Genomic DNA, 12,216 nt, shown 5'->3' with positions numbered 1-12,216 from the left:
TAAAGAATTAGCAGAAAATGTTATGGTTGCCTGTACACTTTTATTTTTTCTACGCTTTTCTTCTCCCATTTCTGTTTTATTTATTTCTAATGAGAGAGGTTACTTTACGATCCTGCTTCTTTTCCTCCTAAGTTTTTTAGCTGTAATCTTTATAATATTTATTGATCATCCCCATCCAATAAAATATTGAGTTAAATATGTTTAAAAGTTGCAAAACTAAAAGATTTTGAAGATGTAGCCATGAGATAACCACTCTATTAACAGTGAAACTGTGAGACTTTTTATTCAAAGAGACGTTTTCTTTGTTACAGTAAAGGAAAGAAACTTAAATATGTGCACACTTGAACAAAATCGTTGGTACACTTCAGTTCAAATAAGATAAAAACACAATAGTTGCAATTCATATAGTCACAATGTTGATACAGTTGCAAGAAACAGTATATGAACCCTTTGGGATTATACTTAGATTTCCGCATAAATTGGTTGTTAAATGTGTTCTGATCTTCATCTAAGTCACAACAATAGACAAACACAGTCTGCTTAAACTAATACCACACCAAAAATGATATGTTTGCATGGTTTTATTGAGCACAACATGTTAACATTCACAGTGAGAGGGGAAAAGTATGTGAACCCCTAGGCTAATGACTTTTCTAAGAGCTAATTGGAGGCAGGGTGTGATGAGATTGGATGTGTTGGTTAAAGCTGCCCTGCCCTATAAAAACACACAAGTTTTGAGTTTGCTGTTGTTAAGAAGCATTACTTGATGTAAATCATGCCTCGCACAAAAGAGCTCTCAGAAGACCTACGTTCAAGAATTCCTCAAGAATGAGGAAAACATTAAACAAGAATGGAGTTCATGGGAGGAAACCACGGAGGAAGCTACGAAAAAACATTGCTGCACATTTGAACTTTGCAAAAGAGCACCTGGATGCTCCACAGCAGTACTGGCTTAATATACTGTGGACAGATTAAAACAAATTTGAGTTGTTTGGAAGGAACACACAATGTTATGTATGGAGAAAAAAGGCACAGCATTTCCCCAGTTTACCAAGACATTTTGCAGGAAAACTTAAGACCATCTGTCCGCCAACTGAACCTCAACAGAGGATGGATGATGCAACAGGACAGCGACCCAAAACATAGAAACAAATCAACAATCGAACGGCTTCTACAGAAGAAAATACGCCTTCTGGAGAGTCCTGACCTCAACCCAATTAAGATGCTGCAGCATCATGACCTCAAGAGGGCGATTCACACCAGATATCCCAAGAATATTATAGCTGAACTGAAACAGTTTAGTGAAGAGGAATGATCCAAAATTCCTCCTGACCGTTCTGCAGGTCTGATCTGCAGCTACAGGAAACCATTGGTTGAGGTTTTTGCTGCCAAAGGAGGATCAACCAGTTATTAAATCCAAAGGTTCACATTGTTTTTCTGCACTCACTGTGAATGTTAACATGTGGGTTTAATAAAACCATGCAAACATATTTTTTTGTGTGGTATTAGTTTAAGCTGAGTGTGTTTGTCAATTGTTGTGACTTAGATGAAGATCAGACCAAATTTACTGACCAATTTATGCAGAAATCCAAGTAATCCCAAAAGGTTCACAAACTTTTTCTCACAACTGTATATCTTTAAACTGAAAAAAGTAATAAACGTAAAAATACTAAACCTAATGAAAATCAGACATTAGATTATTTAGAGACAGGCTGATGACGCTGTAAAGCTACCCTCTCACAAGACAGAGCAAGACAAGACAGAGCAAGATGGCAGCCCACAGTGACTAACCAAAACAAACATTGGAAGCTTCAGAATATGTATACTTTTTTTCTCTTCAAATAAACAACAAACAAACACAAAACCAAAACCTGTAAGTGCTAGAAGAACTCATTAAGGAGTACTACCACCTGTTCTGCAGCATGAGCTCGGACAAAAAAAGAAAAAATGAGGTCAACTCCTACCTCTAAAAGACCACGTCCTCCCAGCTCACCTGGAGACTCGGAGGGACAGGAGTCCCCGTCCCACACAGAGGTTCGTGAAATCCTCATCTCCATTGACTCCAAGCTCGCTACTCTGGATACGAGGATCTCACTAGTGGAGATCCTGCATAAAGAGTTCCAGGTGCTGCGTGAAAGCCTGGAGTTCAGTCAGGAGCAGGTCACGTCTCTGGCAAAGGAGAACAAAACACTACAGCACAATATAAACACCGTCACAAACCAACTCTCATCTGTTCTCAAGGAAAACAAGGAAATGAAAAGGACAATACTCAACTTACAAGCTCACTTTTCTCTATGCATAAAACAGGAAAACAACACCGCACTACCCTGTTTATGACTACACTAATCTTTCTCTCTATCTCTTACCTGAGATAAAATTACATCTGCCTGAACAGAAACATGAACATCACCACACTATCATCTACAAACTATCTGACACCCACCAACACTCCAATATGCAACAATTAAAATTTATTAAAATTTGGAACATACATGGAATCGGCTCCCAAGAGAAAAAAACTAAAATACTCCTCCATCTCAGCCTTTTAAAAGCAGATATATACCTTCTACAAGAAACTCACCTAACAGAATCAGATCAACACAAACTGAAATCAGTAGAACACAATCATATATTTACAGCCAATTATAACTCTAGACAAAGAGGTGTAGCCATTTTAATACATAACAAAATCACATTCACTCACAATACTACAATCACAGACCCAGATGAACGATTTATCATCATAAATATCACCATTAACAACCACACTTTTACCATTGCTAACATCTACAGACCAAATATTGACAATCCCTCATTTTTTCATGACTTTTTTACACAAATTTTCTCACTATCTAACTCTTCAATTATAATCGTAGGCGATTTAAATACAGTTATACATTCATCTTTAGACCGATGAGCTCATACTCAGAACACACGCAACTGGAATTCCACTGAAATAATAAAACAGTACATGCAGGATTTTGGTCTTGGTGATGGGTGGCGACAAAATCATCCAACAACCAAATAATTCATATTTTACTCAGCAGTGCATTAATCATATTCACGCATTGATTATTTTCTAATTATTAATTCAATTTTGTCAAACATTGAACATATACAAATTCACCCTATCACAATAAGTGACACCTGTGACACGTGCACCTGTCTCAATGATATGGAATTCAAACACTGAATACATACTGAAAATATTTAGCAAATCTCATTAAGCTTAATAAAGAAAAAATATTTTTCCAACCATAAAAAAGTCAGCAGGGAAAATAGTACAGATACCTGATGAAATTAACGACACCTTTAATGATTTTTAAAAATGTTTATTCATCAGGCAATGAAACCAACTTAGATGAAATCAGTAACTTTCTGGACCACATCAAACTGCCTAAATTAACCAAAAACCAAAAACATACACTTGAAATATCATTATCTCCAGCAGAATTCTGCAAAAGCCCTAAAACACATTCCTAACAATAAAGCACCAGGACCTGACGGATTCCCTGCTGAGATTTATAAACACTTTTGGTCATCCCTATCTCAAATGTTTTACAGAATGATATCAGAAATTAAACAAAATGCAAAACTACCAACAAACATGAATACTGCGATCATCTCCCTTCACCTTAAACCAAACAAAGACCCTACCCTACCATCCAGCTACAGACCATTATCATTGATAAATACAGACACAAGAATAATCAGTAAGGCTCCAGCCAACAGAATAGAAACAATAATCCATAATTTAATACATCCTGATCAAACTGGATTTCTCAAGGGTCGACATTCATCCACCAATATGTGCAGATTAGTGAACATAATAGATTACACCTCTCACCAGAACATACCAACAGCAGTTGTAACCCTGGATGCAGAGAAAGCCTTTGATAGAGTGAACTGGAAACTCTTATTCACCACACTGCACAAACTCGGGTTTGGAGAATCATTTATTAATTGGATACAGATTTTATACACTGCACCTAAGACCACAGTCAACACCAATAGGGTAATATCTCAACCTTTCACACTACACCGGGGGACTAGACAAGGATGCTGTCAGCCCGCCGACTCCACCCTCTCCTGCCCAACAGCGCTTGGCTTCACTGTAGTTTTAATCACCGGCCCCACCCTGAGCACCTGAACTCTATTACCAGCTCTATAAAGGAGCTCCAGTTAAGAGACTCTCTGCGAAGTCTTAGCATTTCATTTAAACTCTAAGCTCTGAGCATTATATTCGTATTGTTTTTCTGGTAGTCTGACCTCTAGCCTTGTTTATTTACTTCGTCTCAGCCTTTTCCTCTGAATACCCTGTTTGCCTGTGATTCGACCCGTGCCTGTCTTTTGGATTGTTTATTTGAATAAACCCAGTCTGCATCTGCATTCAGTTTCTTTACCTGTTTATGGTGACAGAGGCTCACTCTCTCCTTATCTATTCTCTATCTTCATAGAACCGCTAGCAGCAGCGATACATCAAAATACAAACATTAAAGGAATCCAAACACCCAACATGCAACATAAAATCAGTCTATATGCAGGTGATATCTTACTATTTCTACAAAAAAAACAGTTATTTCATAAAAGAAACAATCCAAACAATCGGACATTATTCAAAAATATGGTCAAAATCTGCAGTTCTCCCAATAAACATAAATAAACCTGATGTAAAGGTAAAAACACTACCCATCCCCATGTGCACTAATTCACATATCTGGGTGTGAGGGTCTCCCCCAGCTGTCAGAGTTGTTTAAACTCAATTTAAACTCATTAAACTAAATCAATAAGTGATGATCTCCGCCGTTGGACAACACTTCCCCTTTTACTTGCTGGCAGAATTGCTACACTTAAAATGACAGTATTACCAAAAATCAATTATTTATTTTCAATGATTCCCATTCAGCCCCACACTCCTGGTTTCAAACTCTAAATATCACAACAACTGAATATTACTGGAAAAATAAACCACCCAGAATCAAACTCACCACATTACAGAACTCAAAATCACATGGCGGCCTAGAGGCACCAAACTTCCACCATTATTTTCACAAGATAACAAACTCTGTACTCACACCAACCAGACATTCACCCAACTGGACTTTATCATCGATAAAAACACTAAACTACCCACCTTGAATCGAAAAAGGGATCACACACCTCAAACACATGTATCACAATACCACCTTAATGTCACTACCACAATTAACCCAGAAATATGGCATTGGGAGAACTCAATTTTTACAATACCACCAGTTAAGATCAATCATCTGTTCAAAAATCACCCCAATCACATTAAACCTGCCTACACCAATTTCAGAATTTCTTAGCATTACTACAACAAATAAAATATTATCCAAAATATATAAAATAATATTTCAATTGAATCTTACTATTAGCTTACAGTGCAAACAATGGGAAGAAGATTTATCATTAACTCCTAATGCTGATTTCTGGGTCCAGGTGTGTAACAATAATCACAACATGATCAAAAACACTAATTTACAACTCATCCAGTATAAAGTTATTCACAGAGTTCACTACACCACACACAAAATGTATAAAATGGGATTCACTATCTCACCAATTTGTACACACTGAAATCAAAATACAGTCGATAATTATATCCACGCTATGTGGCACTGCACACCCGTTAACCAGTTCTGGAAAGAAGTTATCACCCTCCTATCTCATGCCCTCACCACCCAAATCCACCCAACACCATCACTCTGCCTACTAGGAGACACACCAACCACTAACACAACACCACAAAACAATAGAATAATCTTAATGTCGCGAGTCATCACCAAGAAAATCATCCTCATAAACTGGAAAACAAAAAATAACATTAACATCAATCACTGGAAAAATCTACTAACAGACTATCTCTCTCTAGACACTCAGAACCCACCAAAAACACAGATTCAGACCCAATTTGGACACATCTAATTCAAACATTACATTAAATCACATAATAATCCAACACAAGATAAAACGTAGCAAAACTAGCAGTTAAAATCGCACATAAGTTCATTATTCTGTTTTCTGTTTAGCTATATTTTGGTATATATATTTATGTCTATTTCTTTCTTAATTTTAATTTTTCTTTGTTTTTTTTGTTTTTGTTTTTTGTTTGTTTGTTTGTTTTTTCTCCCCCTGTAACCCCTTCTGCATTTCACTCCCTCCAACCCTGAACCCCCCAACTATATTAAATGAATATAGTTATATACAAATGAAACAAATGAATAAATAAACAATAAAGATTTAATAGTCATCTAAAGAGGGGGGTGGTGGTGAAAAAAACAAATGAAAACCAGACATTGCTTTTGAAGTGTGGTTCAACAGAATCATTTAAAACAATACTAAATAATCTTATTCTAATTTCACCCTCATAAAGAGAAATACACTGAGCAGCATGTTCTCTGTGGGAAAGTGTTCTATTCTGAGCTCTTTATCAGAAGTACATGCATGTCTGTTTATCTGAATTTAAGTTCAGTGTTAGTTTAATCTGCAGTGTGTGAGATTCAGCTAAATGAATGTCTTGATCATGTCTTGCTTTAATAATTGATGAAATAATCACTGAAAATAATCTGTAACCAATTTATTGATAAAGAAATTAGAGTTAGTTTGTGTGTGTGGAGGATATGTATATGTATTCATGTGCATATTATTGTTTATAGTAAAGGAAGGGAAACATGTTAAACATTTCTTAAATATGTAAAACATCTTCAGCTTCACTCATTTTAATTCAGTAAATAATAGTGTAATATTTTAACATGAACTGTTCTACACAATATATATATATATATATATATATATATATATATATATATATATATATATATAAATATATATATATATATATATATATATATATATATATATATATATATATATATATATACTAGAAGTATTTTTATTAAAAAAGGATTGTATAACTATTATGGAATAAAGCATAATTATCTCAAATATATACTAATAGGGGTGTGTGTGTGTTTATTTGTCAGTGTTTCTAATGGATTATCATTTCTCTCTCAGGCTGTGGAGCTGTAATCTATCAGAGAAAAGCTGTGCAGATCTGGCCTCAGTTCTCAGCTCAAACTCCTCAACTCTGAGAGAACTGAACCTGAGTGGTAATAAACTGCAGGATTCAGGAATGAAGCTGCTCTCTGCTGGACTGAAGAGTTCACACTGTAAACTGGAGAAACTGGAGTAAGATCATCAAAATACAACAAACAGCATCTCACCTTCACACACACACACACACATACACACACAAACATGGTCTCTTATGCAAATTAAATTAAGCAGGTGTGCTCGGTCCAGATTAGGCCGCCGATATTTGCAAAAAATGCGTATCGGTATCGGATCGGAAGGCACAAGAAAATGTCGATCCAGACTCCCGATCCAGTTTTTTTCACAGTCCAATCCGGGTTTTCCAGCGCACTCATTTAGATAATCCATTCCAGTTTTTGCTGTGTTTTCGCCAGTGAGAGTAAAATCCGGTCCGCATTTTTCAGCACACCTTCAGCAAACGAGCATAGCATCTCCCCGGGCCGGGAAAGATGAACTCCGGTCAGACCGGCTGGAGGCAGCGTTAGCTCCCTTTATGAAGAGTTTTTTCTTTGAATTTAATAAAGTTTTCTCTCTTAACATTATGATGTTTGCTTGTTGTGTTTTTAGTGTCATTATGCTTATTGTAGTATCACATCTCAACTAGTGGGTATGGGTATATTTCACAATTATTTGCAAATAAAGTTTATGAAACATGTTATGTTTCTTATTTATGCAACTAAAAGGTAAAACTGTGTGAAACGTAGCTTATTTTGATAATTTAGCTTTAATTGCTTATAAAAAATATTTATTATATTATGGTTACATTACTAACACAGGAGCAGGCTGACACCTGAGCATACTGAAATGCTCATCTTTGTAAAAAAAGAATCTCCCCATCATGCTCGGACTGCAGGCAGGGCAAACAGTTGGAATTGAAGGGAGTATGTAGATGGGATGGAGCAGCAAAGTGTGGAGGAGATTGGGGAGTAGAAGGCATTTTGCTTTTAAATAGTTTACAATATTTGCACTGATTTTTTTAAGCTTTTTTTTACACTTGTTCAAGAGCACTGATAAGTACAGCAGTCAAGAGTACTGATGCTGTTAATAGACTATTTTCTACTCAGTTTGTGTGTTTTGCTTTTTTAATACAATTTACAATATTATTTGCACTTATGGCTTTTTAAGCCTTGGTTTACTGTCGCCATTTCTGTTTGTTATTTATTATTTTGTCTATTTTGAGTTTATTAATTGCTAAATAAACAGGTCAGTTTCTCCTTACCAACCATTGTGTATTATTCAAACACACCTAATTCAGCTGGCTACTTGTTATCAAGAGTAAAATGCTTTTCAACATGAGTTTGACAACAAAGTAAGTTGGCTAAATAACTTTAAACTTTAATACATGCTCGGATTGGCCGGTATCGGTATTGGCAAAAAAGTGCAAAAAAAAATCGGTATCGGATCGGAAGTTCAAAAAGCTGGATCGGGACATCCCTAGTCCAGATACCAGGTGGAGAAGTGGAGACAAAGTGAAAAATATAGTTTGGGAGTGAAAGGGGAACTGCTGTTTTTTTGTTGGTGTGAATGACTGGAATCTGAGGTTTATTACCTGCCTGGTCTTTTCTATATTTGACAAGACTGTCTTTCCACGCAAAATGAAACACTTCCAGTTTAGTTGATCGATATTATTATCAATTTTGTACTAACTGCTTTAAGGTACGAGTTTGATCATTGTACCACATTGCAAGCTTTTTCTGTCTCTCTTTTTTTGTGTTTAAGGAGAGCTACACAATCTAAAATAATCATTTTCTAAACAACTGATTAGTTTTTCTAGTTCCAATGAGTCTGCTGGACAGTGTACTAGAGTTGAAAATCAGGAAGTTTAACAGTAAGTGACTAAGAGACTATGTGCTATGCTGCATGAAAGTAAGACAGTACCTATCTATCTATCTATCTATCTATATAAATAAATCAGTATTTGCAAATTTGTGTATGTGTTAGGGAGGATTTTTCCGTATTTTTTTTTTTTTATTATACATAGGCAATTTTTTTATTTGTAATCAAGCAAGAAAAGAGGTCACTTCAACACCTACAGTTGCACTTATTTTAATTCACTGACTAGTAATAATAAGAAAAAGAATAATAATAATACATAATAAAGAATATAATAATTATCTCAAAAATATACTAATACCTCCTTCCTAAGGGGTGTGTGTTTATATTTCAGTGTTTCTAATGGATTATCATTTCTCTCTCAGGCTGCAGGAGTGTAATCTATCATATAAAAGCTGTGCAGATCTGGCCTCAGCTCTCAGCTCAAACTCCTCAACTCTGAGAGAACTGTACCTGAGTGATAATAAACTGCAGGATTCAGGAGTGAAGCTGCTCTCTGCTGGACTGAAGAATCCACACTGTAAACTGGAGAAACTGGGGTAAGATCATCAAAATACAACAAACAGAGCATCTCACCTTCACACACACACACACACACACACAGGCATACACATGATCTCTTGAAAAATATACATTTGGAGGGAATGGGATACTGCTGTGTTTTTGTTGTGAAAACATTGTTTTACCATATACTTTCAAATTTTTTCAGCTTAGCAAATACAACATTCTTTTAGAAAAACAACAAAAAAATACTTTTTATTCCCACTTTTATGGGTGTTGACACTTAATTAGCGGGTGTTTAAATACTCCTAAAAAGGCGAGCTCTGACTATGAGTTCTTTTGCTTCCTGCTTCTGTGCCGTTCAGACGCTTCTCTGCTTAGCTCTGCTATCTCTGCTATCTTTCATACTTTTCTTTATTTTCAGACATTTTCGAAGTTACAGTGTCTGAGCTCATTATTTAGATTAGCACTAGCACTACCATATTTTGTTTCTTATTTTATTTTTTTCTAGTTTCTTTTGGACATTTTATAGTAGAGCCATAGGCACAGGAATCAGAAAAGTTCCTGTAGAGTGCTAAAGAAGAAATCTACAAGATGCCTTCTTGTGTGGGTTCAGAGCACCAGTGCTGCCAGAACTGCTACAATCTTCTACAAAGAATGACTGTTTTGGAAAAAAAATTCGGTCCTTGTTATCAGAGTTTAAGGACTGGCATTTCTGCGCTGTCCGATGACCATCAGAGAGTGGGAGTGCTGCCAGCGGACAACAGGTTTTTAACGGAGCAGCGAGCAGTGGAGACGAACAGAACTGGACCAGCAGATCATGTGGACATCCGTAGTGTGAGTACAGCTGAAAGATATGGGAAAACCAGCAATGGGTTGGCATTGGAGTTGGGTTGGGCATGCCACATACAGCTCTGTAGTATCATCCACTCCTGCTAACATAGCACATCTGGCTAATGCTAATGCTAAAGCTATTGCTCGGAGATCAGAGCACAGAGCCAGAGGAAATCAGTTCCAGTCACTTAGTTTGCAAAACAGATTTGAGTCACTGCAAGACCTTAATGACTTTTTAAATACCAGCCAGTATAATTCAGAAAGAACCAGAAGATTCAGCCATTCAAAACACCCCAGGAGAGCCACAGGGCTCAGCAGACACCCTTGTTTTGGGGGATGACTCTGTTCATGGCATGAAAAATAATCAGAAACATCACAGTTTCTGAACTGAATGAGAAGCTTCCAGCACTACTGGCTGAATACAGAACAGTGAAACGGATTATTGCACAGGTTGGAAAGAACGATACAAAGAAAGAGGAGTCTGAGGTGTTAAAAGAGACTTTAATGATCTTTTTACCACACTGCGCAAGTTCAACATCCAGACATTCATCAGTGGTCCTCTACCTGCAAGGGGCTGCAATATGTTCTCTAGGCTGTTGGCTTTAAAACATTTGGCTTCAGAAAACCTGCAGGTCAAACAGACTGAACTTCATTGACAATTTCATTTTTTGGGAAGAGAGTTTTTCAGGTGAGATGGACTGCACACCAACAAGAGGGGAGTCAAATTCCTGTCACAGAACATCATTTTTTCTCTGTGCAACTTCTCTGTTCCCACTGGTGAAGACATGTCAGCTTTAACACCCAAGGACACTGTCTGCACTACAGAGACACAACATCCTCCCTCCACAGAGACTGCAGAGTTAATGGATGGGAGCCATGTTCTGCTGTATCAGCTGCCAGAAACACCGCAACTGCATGAACACTCCACACCATCCTCCATCTCCACCTCATCATCATCATCCTCCATCTCCACCTCATCATCACCCCACCTGACCTTCCCAGCAACCATGAAGAAGCTGGTATCTGCAGGGACAAGGCTGACGCTTTCTCTGTCAGCGAGTCCTCAGGTACAGCGGAAACTTCTCCTCCACAGTCACCTATTGCCTCACGGACCCAGCAACCCCCATCCAAACCACCACTACACTCCCCAATCAAGGAGTTAGTAAAGGGGACCAAAATGAAGCCCAGTGAACATGAACATGAGAAGGAATTAAACGAACCCCCACCAAAACCCAAAAAGAAAAGACAAGCTCCTAAACCACCGGACAGACAGCTCCGCTGTCGACTTCTTCACCAGCAGGAGCCCCTCCCACCTCCCTCCACCATAAGGGAAGAGGCCGCCACAAGTAATACAGCAAACTGATATCTTTTGGGTCAGTGCTGCTACAATGGTGATGTCAGCAGTACATGTTTTCAAAACAAGTACGGACCCTGTGTGCCAGTTATCTCCCCCACTCCAGTTCTTATCAGAAGCAGAAAGAACAGGGAGTATATGTTAGATAATCTGAATATATCCAACCTGCAGTATGTAAATTGTAACCCACAGTCTTTGGAACAAAACGCACAGGTTATTAAATTAGCTCTGCTAAATATCAGATCTCTTACAAACAAGTCTTATCTAATTAATGATTTTATTACAAATTATGGGCTTGATTTCCTGTTTTTAACAGAGACATGGTTAAATTCTTGTAGTGCTGAAAGTGTATTAATTTAGTCGGGTCCACCAAACTTTAACTTTTTAAATGTCTCACGTACCGGCAAGAAAGGTGGAGGTGTAGCTATGCTGTTTAATGATACATTCCAATGCAAGCAGTTATCACTTGGAGATTCCACATCTTTTGAATATTTAGGTGCAGTTTTAAAAGGGACACCAAGAATATTACTAGTAATTGTCTACAGGCCTCCAAGGTACAATGCTGATTTTATTGATGA

General features: G+C 37.3%; 1 protein-coding gene across 1 annotated transcript in view; it reads left to right on the top strand.

The window, feature by feature from the left end:
• Window positions 1–12,216, top strand: part of LOC125789903 (NLR family CARD domain-containing protein 3-like) — a 335,798-nt gene that overhangs the window by 264,305 nt on the left and 59,277 nt on the right. The gene's annotated exons all lie outside the window — the stretch shown is intronic.

Source organism: Astyanax mexicanus, unplaced genomic scaffold (assembly GCF_023375975.1).
Source record: "Astyanax mexicanus isolate ESR-SI-001 unplaced genomic scaffold, AstMex3_surface scaffold_32, whole genome shotgun sequence".
Lineage (NCBI taxonomy): Eukaryota > Metazoa > Chordata > Actinopteri > Characiformes > Acestrorhamphidae > Astyanax > Astyanax mexicanus.
Note: the sequence above shows the minus strand (reverse complement) of the source record. Positions and strands in the feature narration are given on the sequence as shown.